Source organism: Wolffia australiana, chromosome 15 (assembly GCF_029677425.1).
Source record: "Wolffia australiana isolate 7733 chromosome 15, ASM2967742v1".
NCBI classification, from domain to species: Eukaryota; Viridiplantae; Streptophyta; class Magnoliopsida; order Alismatales; family Araceae; genus Wolffia; species Wolffia australiana.
The window spans coordinates 12,654,059-12,667,319 of record NC_135849.1 but is presented as its reverse complement, the minus strand read 5'-3'; the positions used below and the strand labels follow the sequence as shown (position 1 = coordinate 12,667,319).

The 13,261-nt window shown below is 37.7% G+C and overlaps 1 long non-coding RNA gene and 1 pseudogene across 2 annotated transcripts; one reads left to right on the top strand and one right to left on the bottom strand.

Moving 5' to 3' along the window:
- Positions 1-795: 795 nt before the first annotated feature.
- Positions 796-5,538, bottom strand: LOC144713200 (uncharacterized). Its single transcript, XR_013583977.1, has 2 exons — positions 4,267-5,538; positions 796-971 (listed from the first exon to the last, which is right to left on the bottom strand). It is a non-coding gene; the product is annotated as an uncharacterized LOC144713200 (long non-coding RNA).
- A 5,238-nt stretch (positions 5,539-10,776) lies between these two features.
- On the top strand, positions 10,777-12,339 carry LOC144713199 (xyloglucan endotransglucosylase protein 7-like; annotated as a pseudogene). The gene is made up of 3 exons (XR_013583976.1): positions 10,777-11,386; positions 11,464-11,657; positions 11,726-12,339. The product of XR_013583976.1 is annotated as a xyloglucan endotransglucosylase protein 7-like (transcript).
- The last annotated feature ends 922 nt before the right edge of the window (positions 12,340-13,261 follow it).

Sequence of the window (13,261 nt, the reverse complement as noted above, 5' to 3'; positions counted from 1 at the left end):
GAAAGTGTTATGCTAGACCTGACATGGATGAAATTCTTATTTTATTATCATTTAATTGTGTGATAGTTGTTTCTTTTTTATTATCAATTGATGGTGTGATCGATGATTCATGTACCTCAACGTATGATATCTCAAAAAAAACAAAAACATTTAAGTTGGGGGTTGACCTTAACTTTACTCCATCCTCGTTTATTTAATTTTTATGTGGTTCTATGCTTGTTGATTATCCTAATAACACGACTTTCATTGATATGCACCTAGAGCATCTCTATTATGAAAACATATGACAAATATATTTCTTCTTGATGATCATCTGTGCATTGCATAAAACCATATTATAAGCAATTTAGAATCTCAATGATTCCCATTTCCACTACATTAATAATTGTTTTGGTCACCGTTTATATTTTACTCTCCATTGAAAAGATTCATTCTGTAGTTATGTACATAAATAATCACAAGCTGTTTTTTTATTATCAACTCATTTTTAAAAGTTGAACATCCCAGATTTGCATCGTTCCTCAAAAGATCTGCCAATAAAGCTGTCACTTTGAAAAATATTTTAAGTTTTTAGAAAAATGAATTGTAAATTAAAGGATATCTTGCATAACATATCAAAATTTTTTTGACTAGCTGAGAACATATTAAAGTCTTTTCTACTGATCACCCTTTTCAAGAGATTAATTCGCTCTATATGTTTGATCTTATGTAAAACATAAAAAGCAAACCAAGACTCTGTGTTGGTAAGTAGAACAGTGAGAAATTAGGCTATCCTAGAGGAGGAAAACCAAGAAAAAGAGACAAAAAATAAGCAAAACAATAATATAAGAGGACCTTACATCAAGTACTTTATGCTCCCAACATGTCAAATTGTTGTTTTCATTCCAACTCTTGACCAGACTACTCCTTTGATGAATTACTCTTGAATGGCAAGAATGGAACCCAACATGATTTTGGATGTCAATAATTCCCTAAATTTAATTAGGAACAAAATATAAGGATATATGTTTCACATGAATGGGAGGCTCTACTTATAGATTTCAGACTCTGCATTCATATAAAACAGAAAGAAATAACTACCCATAAAAGCTTATTCCAAGACTTCTCTATCGTCATATATTATGATTTTAATTTAGGTAATTCTAGAACGTTAATCATTTATCTCTCCTCCTTAGTCTTCGTCATTCACTATGAGTATGGCATAGAATACCTTCATCTCATTTAAGATTATCATTCAACACACAAATCACACTAGCTTCAAGGTGCTTATCACACACCGCATTGGATTCCTCGAACAAAGACAAAAAAATACCAATCATCCGCAAATTACACATCTACTTAAAATTGCCAAAGCAGCTATTGATAGGCAACAAGTTTTTCATCAAGGGTCACATCAATTTTTTCTCATGGATTTTAACAAGGAGTAATAAGAAGGTAGATTCAGTCCACTTAATATGTTCTTGTCATTACCGAATTGTGTGAATCGGCGTGTACAGATTCAGTCAAAAGTTAGGCGCATTAATAAATATCTAATAAATATTTTTCTCCCGCTGCCACATTTAATCCATGGAAATTTTCATCTATTATTGTCTAAATACATTTTTTATTTGAAACATTTTTCCAAACCAACATCACTAATATTGCATTTAAATGGGATAACTAATTATTGGCCATGCACAGTGAGTGTGTCCAATGCAATCCCTACATATTGTCACTAATGGCAGAGTTGATTGAATTCGAATAAATATGTTGAAAAACCCTTAAATACGCAAATAAATTCACAACCTGTTCTTACAAGCAATCATATGTATTTATAAATTTAATGTCAAAAACATTATGAAATATCATATAATAAAGAAAAATAAAAATGTTGTCATTAAAATATACTGATTAATTTAAGATAAAATAAAGTTTATTTATACACATTTGGATATAAAAAACATTTATTTATACTCATTGATATATGATATTAAAATTATAATCATACTTTTCTTTCTGGGTGTCATATAGCATCCAGACTCTATATGTCTCCTCTCAATCCTCAATATTGTTCCATGCCTTTCATGATCCACAATTGTCACTCTTATCACATCAAGAGTCAAGGCCCTTGGGAAGGGAAGGGAGAAGAAGGATAGGCACTTGAATAATTATTTTGTAGATAAAAGTCATCAATGATTTTGCCTATATTTTATTAATAGGATTTCTCAAGCAAATCCTAGAAGGTTAAGTATGTCTAATAATATCTTAAGAAAACCATTCTCATGTCACACTCTCCGCATGTGTATTAGTCTAGTTGACAACTGTAATGACTGAATAAAATTTATTATAAAAGATTTGGTTTAAATACATCATAATATAGGATAAAAAATCAATAACTGATTTAAACCAATTGATACTTTGAGTTCCCAACCCATATGGTGCAAATCCAGACATCATGCTCTATAATATGTTATGTGGAGAATATACATATATTGTATCCATGAATATCTGGAAAGTGGAATTTGTGATTGACTTTCCAGCCATATATATTTCCATTGATATTCTATCTAGCCTTGTAAATTCCTTCATTCTATGCCTGGTGAATAAGAATGAACTATCAGCTTACATGCAATGTATTTGACCATAGATAATGTTGATTTTAATTTGGTTTACATACCATAATTTTATACCTAATTGAAAATGCACTTCCAATCATATGTTTAGAGTTTCTTATTTTCTAAAATTTGTAAATTTAATATTCCCTATTTCTTGATTGGTTTATCAATTAATAGCTTATCTATTCAACACTGGTGCTGCATTAAATAGGATAAATAGGAAAATAAAACCTTAAGTTGACCATAGATAATGTTGATTTTTATTTAATTTGTATACCACAATATTTATCCCTAATTTAAAAATGCACTTCTGATCATATGTTCAGAGTTTCTTATTTTCCAAAATTTTTAATTTTATTATTCCCTATTTCTAGATTGGTTTATACATTAATAACTTATATATTCATCACTGGTGCTGCATAAATAGGATAAATAGGAAAATAAAATCTAAACTATATAACCTTTAGGGGGTAAAAAAATAGCCTACTTTCCAACACATCATTTAATTTTTAGTGCAAAATCTTTTTTATCATGAATTAAACACTCTTAATATCTCGGATATCATTTCGCCCCACTATTATTTAATATGGTGCTATATAGTGCAAGGACCCCAAAATGAATTTAAAATATAGTTATAAATAAAAAAAAATCAGAAGCAGTTATAATCCATGGGACACCAAAAACGTTTTACATGAACACAAATCAGAAACAGTTGGTTCATATATCATGGATTTACATGAACAAAAACGTTTTACCTAATCTTAAGTTTTAGGTGCACGTAAACATTATTTGAAAATAATTTTTGACTCCGTTAAATATGATTTTATAATTTCCAGTCATTCTGAAAAATGGAACTTTATGTAAACCTCAGCAATGACACAATTTTCTTATGTTATTTTGTTTGATATCCCTATATATAAGTTTTGTTTCAGGTTCTGATGCCTTCAACTAAACATAATAACTATTTATTATTTCATTTTGAAAGGTTAAATCATTTAAATAGAAAAGAAATATCAAAGGCTTATGGAATGAGGATAATACACTTCTGGTATTATTTCCTAATGTTATTAGGTACCATAAACAAATATTTTTAGGGAGATTCGATTAATAAATGAGATAAGTTATAAATAAATCATCAGTAAAGAAGAGACAAGATAAAAATATACATGATATTAATTGAGAGCAAAGGTTAATATATATACATATATATACACAGATATATATATATATTAATAGGAATGTTCTGATGCCAGAATTTTAATAGATATCCTAAATGTCTTATTAATGTCGCACCTCGTCAAAGGCGTCGTCCAACAGGTAATTTTCCTAACGGGAATGTAACTACATGGTGATGTGAATTCCTACATAGATGTACGTGCAGACCCCAACTCGTGGGGTTCGCCGTGCTCTGAGTTCCGTGGTAAGCATCTGGTGATGGTGATGGTAACCTTCTGACCCTCGTCGGAGCGACGACGGTGACTACGGCACTGAACGAAATAATTTCGTAGGGGCTCGCATGAAACGGACGGGCTTGACCCGTACCTAGGTAATTCGCTCAACTTCATAGTTTTTTATAGATAAATTCTCTCTCTTAAACTAACTCGAGCGGTGTGGAGTGCAGCCAAAAATATACTGTAGAAAGTAATATAACGGACGAGCAAGGGATGGGTACCTGTGGCGATGCTCGTCCTCGTGATCTCCGTTGGTGCAGGTATCGGTGCAGTCTGGTGTAGGGAGAGACATGCCATAGAGAGGGGTACGGCTGGGCTCGACTGGCGGCAGAGTCACGGCGCAGGAGCGGGTGTTGGAGGAGGAGGAGACGAGGAGGAGGAGGCCACGGCAAGTGGCAGCGAAGCGACTCAAGCCGTTGGCTGAGTCTGACGGATAACCCTGGAGTGGTCGGCAAGAGGAGAGCCTGGCGGCAGGCGAGAGCAGCGATTTTGCACCTCGGCTTGGACATGTTATCCGGCGTGGGCAGCAGGATACCACACAGTCAGCGTGTCACGGGTCGACCAGCGATAACGACTACCTGGCTGGATCACAGGTCGTCCTGGGATGGGGTCGGAAGACTTGGCGTCACTGGGAGAATGGCTGGTAGAGACCGGAAGAGATCAACTTTGCCACGACGAGGCAATCCGTCGCCAATGTTATCAGATCGTCTAAGGTGTGTGTCCTCTTCCTGGGCGGTGCTGACAGTGTTCCAATGTAACGAGCAGGTAAGCCTTTCCAACGGTCCACGTCCTAGTTTTAGACGAGAGAAAAAAAAACGCGTCTCCGTGATCCCTACCCTTCAGCGATAATTCCGCATGTGTCGTGGGTCGTTGAGGAATTAAGACGGATCTCACACAGTGATCCCGAAGGATTGATCACGTAGGTAATCTGGAATTCCTATGGACGCCATCAGGTGGCACCGGCAGGGCCTCAGGCCGACGTGTAATTGGACGTCTAGGTCAACACGTCCGGGGCTTCTTCGTGACTAGTTGAGTCACCGAGAAGCCGTCCAACTCCGTTGATGTGGCAACCTCCCCAGAGGCTGGATGCCCGAAACTGCAGCCGCAAGCGAATCGCAGCGTTGCTGGAACCGCTGAGAAGTGGCCGGTCGCTACATCAGTTTTGGGCGGCAATAGAAACCTGGCGGGTGACCATCGTCGACATCGGGGAAAGTAGCGACGTTCTTCGGTCAACGGGGCAACAGTCCATGAGTGTGATGATAATCTTTACACGGCCATAGGGTTGGTGGAAGAGAACATAAACAAGAAAAGAAAACGATGGGATGGTGGAAGGGGGGAAGAGAGAATGATGAACTCTCCCCTCTTCCCTGACTTCTCCCGTATCCTTCTCTTCCCTTTTTTATCTCTTCTCCTTCTTCCTCTCCTTCTTCTTCTTCTCCTTCTCCGCCTTTTCTATTCTCGTGAGATCTGAGTTTGCAAAACTGTAACTGCCAAAACAACTGATCCAGATCTGAAAGAAAGACGTGCCCATCATGGGCTTATATAGGGCCATGATGGGCCTATTACAACAGTCATTTAAGGGGCCGAACAAGGAACTCCTCTTACAACACTTAAAGTAAAAAACAAAAGAGGGAAATTTTAAACGATTTTGGAGTTAAACGATTAATAAAACACGATGACACGGATGTGTCACGACGAGTACAGTGCACTTGTCGTGACAAACACAAAACAGAATTTAGACGAAAGAAAACAGAATTAAAACGTGAACATGTGCACGGACGTGCTCGACCCGGAGTCTTTATACTTCTGCGTCTTCACGGATGCTTTTGCGTGCCGGTCGGACTGGACACGGACCGGCCGTGATGCTGTTGATGGTGAAGACACCTCCGATGATGTTTTTTCGATCTCATTTGGGGGCGCTCCATGACTAATAAATAGCATGAACACATAAAAAAAACATAGATATTATAGAGGTGGACAGTAAAGGGTAAGATAAATTTCAAATATATCTTCCAGATTTAATATTTATATGAATACCTTATGTTGTAAACCTCTTTCTTAAAGTTTTTGATGAAGTTAGCAGAATACAATCATTTTTCGAAAATATGATGAAATTATGTATGCGGGATCATATGTAGAAAATGTATCTATATATATAGAAGCCTTTTGTGAAGTCAAGGTATTTGAAATTATTTTGTAAAATATAACAAAAAAATGGGTCATCCTATTTGGAAATTTCAAGTATTTGGTGGGTTTTTTTAGAAAACAATGAGGTGAACTGTTTTCAAATAACTTTTTACACAATATGTGAGGTTTAAAAATCTATATTCTGATAATTATCATTGTTGTCATTGTTCCATCTACAATGTTGAGCAGAGGTTTAGACTTAGCGTGAGAGGCTTAGATGGTAAGTTATATGCAGAAATCAGCAGTCTCACTTTTTTAACTGAGAAATAGTATAATAATTACCAATTAGAATCATCTTACGAGCGATACACCACTAGTTATTTTAAAAAAATCTTTTCTACATTAATGTCTTATGGTATTCTGCATAGGAAAAGAGACTAAAAATAAAATATTAGAAAATATTTTTAGCAATTAATAAAATATATGTTTCAAAAAATTAAAAATACTTTCCAACCATATTCCATCGATAACGCAATAGAAATTATGTGCATATAAAAAAAACAATTAAGTAATTATACTGTGGATTACATTACATGGAGTATACACAAACTTAAATTATTATACTGTTGATGTCTATTGAGATTAGTTGGTAGAATAATGGTTAGAAGCATCCCATCGAGAGAGTTCGGGTGAAAACATATTATTACACGTACCATTAAAATTTTATATCCAACATTAAAGCCTTTATTGGTATGTATGTTTTTAGACGTATTACATGTTTTTAGAAATTAATAAAATATATGTTTCAAAAAATTAAAAATACTTTCCAACCATATTCCATCGATAATGCAATAGAAATTATGTGCATATTAAAAAAATCAATTTAAGTAATTATACTGTGGATTACATTACATGGAGTATAAACAAACTTAAATTTCATGTCTATTGAAAATAGTTGTTACAATAATGGTTAGAAGCATCCCATCGAGAGAGTTTGGGTGAAAAAATATTATTACACGTACCATTAAAATTTTATACCCAACATTAAAGCCTTTATTGGTATGTATGTTTTTAGACGTATTTCATGTATCAAAAGTCTCTCATTTATTTCCAGGAAAATACATAAATGATGACAATGATGGTTGAACATTATTTTTTGCTGTGCGAAGTTCTTAGTGAATCAAGTCCGACGGCTAATGGTTCTTGTATGTTTAGAACAATGACAACAAGGGCTCAAGGAAACCTTAAATGCGTCTTACACATGTTGACAGTTGAGAAAAGCTATCTTTTGTGCGCCTGAAAAAAAATTCAAATTTAAACAAAGTGGTGCCTTATTGGCAATACTATCTTTGTCTTTCAATAATTATTTAAAGGTTTGGTTTTTAAGGAAGGGCTTCCTCAATTACAATTTTCGTTTTATTATTTTAGCAACAATAGTTTGAATAGATTTAATTTCTAACATATGATGGAATATATTTAAATTCATTGCCTTCTTGAAGTTAGTGGCTAATTTCATTGGTTATCAGATTAGTTAACATTCACTCATTAAATTTATTTTTGCTCATAGAGACACACGGGACATTGGGACAGAAATAAAGTCGTTGTATTTTATCCACATCAATAATTCATTATATTTATTTTGTTCGTTGATTTATTTTTGGCCGATAAATCTTTAGATCATTCAACAGCTGTAAAGAGATATCAGTACCCAGTCCTAAGTTTAACCGGCTGGACTCATAAGACGATAATACAGTACAGGAAGCGATGGTGGAATAACATTTTTCCCTTCTTAGTAAGAAGTTCTTACATTAAAACTTCTGGAATATATTTTATGATGTGGCCAACTTGAGGCAGGAAGACCATTGATACTCTACCATACTATCTTAGTGCTCATTTTGCTGAAAAGATCTAGACTTCGAAGGAAGGTCAGTTGAACTTTGATATGTTACTTCGCTGATACATGAATAAAATTTATCACTGGATCAGCTGTAATTCAAATCTTCTACAGTCTTTGTATTAAGTGGAAGCCTAACGTTACACAGCTAAGGAATATCCAATCGCCACTTGAGAGAGTCTACTATCTAGCTCTCCACGTCAAAAAGCGGTCCATATCTCATGCCGTTTTCCCTTTCAGTGTCAAATGCGCATCTCCAGCTTTTTTTGTACACACAGAAATATTTTCCAACGATGAATACTAATAGTTTTAAGGCTTTCCAACAATTCGGCTGTTGATTTCTAGAAATTAAAAGTCTTAATTACAGCAGACGTCAGTAGAAATATCTAGATGGACTTATCGACATCTGAAAAATATTTGTTGCTTTGGTTTTGAAAGATCAAAGAGTTAACATGAAGGTAAAAAATACCTCGATCCATTTCTCTTGAAGGAAGTTTTTTTGGACCAGCACAGAATGACAGTGCTGACTATCTTTTGGTAATGGGATTCCAGGAGAAATATCAATAACCCTTCTGACCCAAGGACCTGGTCCCGATTTAACAGAAGAGAAAAAAATTAATCCTATTGAGTATATCTTGATCAATGCCATCATTATAATAAAAAGTTTATCTCTACACATTTAATTTTTAATCTCCATGTTTATTAAAAATGCCATAATGACATCATTAGAATAGGTGAATCACAAAAATAAGGATGTCGAAATTATAGTTTAAGAGCATGCAATTAGATACATCCATAAAATTCTCAATAGTTGAAACATTAGTTTTGACATTTCTTACACCCGAAAAATGGTAATTTCATAAACCTATAATTACAAACGTGAGGGATCACCTTTGGGCAAGTTGTTGGATTCCTCCGCATATACTTTGGGGCCACAGAGTATGGAAGAGGGCGTCAAACCGTACGACTACGCAGGCTAGTGAAGCGGACGAAACTCTCGCCGTTGGACGATACAAGAGAAATAGCAGTCTCTCTGAAGTTTTACGCTTGCTTCTACATACGGCGATGAGTCCATATCAGGCAGCAACAACAACAACACGCACACCCCCCCCCCACTGCTTGGTTTCAGATGCCAAAGAACGGTCAAACTCATTTCTTAACGGGGATGTAGAGTTTCTCAATGTACTTGTTGAAACTCGTTGAAGAGAACAAACCCAAGACGCTACGGTGGAAATGCAGAATCAACTCAGACAAGATAAGTCGGCGAATAGAGACAGATATAGGAACCTCTTACGTCACTGGCGTGACGTCAACGTCCAAGGCTCTCGGTGCAGGGCACTAGCTTCTCGTGTGGTGCTGCAGAGCAACTCCTTCAACTCTCAAGCCAAGGGAGTGACCACCAAGGAGTGATGAAGACAAACCAAGGGAGAGAGAGGAGAAGGGAGGAAGAGACAAGAAGAATGAACAGAAAACTCATATTCATTGCCTTTGAGAACAGGTTTGCCCTCTATATATAGAGGGCCAATTACATGTTTAGGGAATGTGAAAGGTCTGGAATATGAAAAGCCATGAGCCTTATCATATTCCCAAAAACAAGCCCTTTCATCTTCCCCACAAAGAGACAAGAGGGAGGGTTCAGCCTTTTCATATCCCCCTCCTCTTTATTGGGGCTTGACTAGTCAACCCCCCCTCCACATTCTCATAATGGGGGGGCTGACAAACCCCAACAAACTCCACCTTGGCAGACACCCCAGGTGCGCTAGGTAATCTTGTCACTTTCCCACGTCGCAGGCGCTCCACCTCCATCAAGGTACCTGCAACATGCACCAAGTCCAAAAAATGTTTGAACTTCTCCGCCGTAACGACCTTCGTCAACATATCTGCAACATTCTCCTCCGTGTGCACCTTCTGAAGAATAATCTCCTCAAAATTCAGCAGCTCCCGGATCTTGTAATACCGCACATCAATGACCTGAGTCTTTGCCAAGAAAATGGCACTCTGACTGTCACATAACAGAGGAACTCCACCTTGAGAAATGCCGAGTTCTTTGAACAAACCCTTTAACCACAAGGCCTCCGTAGCAGCTTCAGTTGCTGCCATGTACTCCGCCTCCGTTGTAGACAATGCAACAGTTGACTGCAATGTTGACTTCCAGCTCACAGGTCCACCGGCCACCGTAAACACATAACCGGTCGTGAATCTTCGATTGTCAATATCTCCTGCAAACAAAGCAACAGTCACATAATCATCGAGACGTGCAGGCGGCCTCGTCTCCCGCCTCGCCCGCCTAACAACAATGCTCTCAGAATTCTTCGCAGCCTCATCAGTTGATCCTTCACCGTCAACTGAACTGGGTGGAATCTGCACACTCTTCAACTGGGGGGGCTGACAAACCCCAACAGTACTAAATTCACACCTGTAATGACATCGAAACTAAGATATTAATCATGATATGATTTTCCTGCTGCTATTGAGTATTGCACGTTTCGCTAGTCGTTTAGTTGAGAAAGCCGTTCATATTGCGCTCGAAGTTACTTTCGGTTTAGCAGTTCAAGATGAATTATTACAAATATTTCAACTCACTCATAGTAGCATATTAAGTGAAATCCATCATCCTTGACAGCCAAGAACGAGAGTCTCGGCGGACTGCGCATGCGTTTGAGCGAAAAAAAAAGTCTTATGGGCGTCGGCGCACCAAAGAATCCGAGGACCAGCGCAAGTGACCAATCTATTGCTTATAGCCTGCGTCCACAATATTAAAGAAAATAGCCAGCTGTCTAAACTTTGATCCAGCTTCTAGACACAAAATATAAGTCCGTTCCAGACAGCTCAACAACAGCAACAGCCGAACACTCTCTGATATTGAATCCTCAACGCGCAGGATCATACTGTTAAAAATGACCCTTCGCTTCCTGGCTTTCTGAAGTCTCCGAAAAGAAGCCCTATATAACGGAGAATACCGAGATCACAAACACATCGAAATCACAAATCTCTCGTCGCAAACACAACGGTCTCAAAAGTGAAGATTCCTAGGATCGACAATGGCTAGTTCGTCCGGTAGCAGGATAAACAAGGCGTCCTGTTTTCTTCTCTTCTCTCTGTTCTGCGCTGCGTCGGCGGGGAATTTCCTACAGGATATTGATATCACATTGGGAGATGGCCGGGCAAAGATCCTCAACGGGGGTCAGCTTGCTACCTTGTCTTTGGACAGGGCCTCAGGCTCTGGCTTCTAGTCACGGAACGAGTACCTATCTGGGAAGATCGACATGCAGATTAAGCTCGTCCCGGGAAACTCAGCGGGAACCGTCACTACTTTCTACGTGAGTTTCTGCCTTCTAGGGCTACCTTTAAACTACTTAAAACTAGAGCCGTCATTCCTGACGGATGTATTGTGCAGTTATCGTCGCAGGGCCCAACCCACGACGAGATCGACTTTGAGTACCTGGGAAATATCAGCGGGCAACCCTACACGCTCCACACAAACTTGTTCACTCAAGGACAAGGGAATCGGGAACAACAGTTCAAACTCTGGTTCGACCCCACCGCCGACTTCCACACCTACTCGATCCTATGGAACCCTCAGATAATTCTGTAAGTAAACATCTTTTTCTTCGGTTTGTTGGATAAACCGCTAATCCTGTCCACGGTGATATCTGCAGCTTCTACGTTGACGGAACCCCGATAAGATACTTCAATAATAACGCAGCCAAGGGAATCCCGTATGCAAACAGACAGCCAACGAGATTATACTCGACCATCTGGAATGGCGAAGAGTGGGCGACAAGAGGCGGCCTTGTGAAAACCGATTGGTCCAAAGCGCCTTTCACCGCCTCCTTCAGGAATTACAACGCCAACACGTACGTCTGGTCCAATGAGACCTCGCGATGTCCTTCCGGGATAGCCTCGTGGTACAACCAGGTGATGGGCGCGACATCGACGCAACTGCACCGACTACTAAAATTCAAGTGTTACAAAAGTCAAACATGATCTACAACTACTGCACCGACGCTAGGCAGTTCCCACAGGGATTCCCTCCGGAGTGCAGCCTCGTGTAAGTTATGAATAATGGTTACAAAATGATACCGAAATAAGCTTTCCGAACTTGGAAAGTTATCGGCTGAAACCTTCTTGAGTGATACTATTACAGACTGTTTCGTGCAATAAATTTTGAAATTGATTAATCTCGACCTTATATGTGGCTGCTTTTAGCAAACATTCTGGCCACATTCATGTAAAATTTTTCGAGACACGGTTATTGTGCTATTTACTTGACATTTCCATATTCTGATTTTATATGGAATATGCGAAGCATTTTGCACCAAACAACCAAATAGTGTATATGAGCTAAATTAAAAAAAAAACTTCTTCTGTGCAGGAATTGTACTTATAGCAAATGAATACGTAAAAAAAAGATTATGTCTAATCACATTTGCTTGCAAGTGCCTTTAGAGAAAGAGTTCAGTGATTTGATCCTGAAGAAATTCTTAATAGTTTTATACCTAACTGTCAACAGGGTCAGTTCACATAATGGTTGCACAAGTGGTTATTAACCTTGGGATTCCTACTATATACTGTAAATGGAGGTTTGTACTTCGACTATAAATTGTGGGTCCCAAGTTACTGAATTCTAAGAAGGCTAAGCATGGATCCTGCACTAATAATGTCTCCAACTTAACTGTGTGGTTAATATGGAATCGCCTGCTTTTAAATTAAGAGGAGATTGACTCAGGAAAGATGATACAGTTATATCCATGGGTGGGTAGTTGAAATATCAGAGATAGTGGTCTCTGATCATTCCTTCATGCATAAGCACTACCTGGAAGGATTGATTCCGGTTTGATGGTTATCCATGCCCTATTCCATTAGGTAAGTATCGCATAGATGAAGGATTCAACCTTCCAATTAAGCGATGATGATAAAGTTTCATAAAAGAGCTGGCATACTCCTTTGTATATTGTAGAGCATAAGGTATAGGTTGGCACTAAATAAGCCAGAAACTTGACTGATCGACTGGTTTGAACCAATCCATGATGAAATTAATCTATATATTTGATATAATATTAAGTAAGATGGAGCAATAAAGTTTATTGGGCTCTTAGAGTTATTAATTTCACAGATACATAGGTCAAAAGGATCTCACACACAAGGTTCATTCAATGTAAAAAAAATTATATATTATCAAATAATTTTTACAA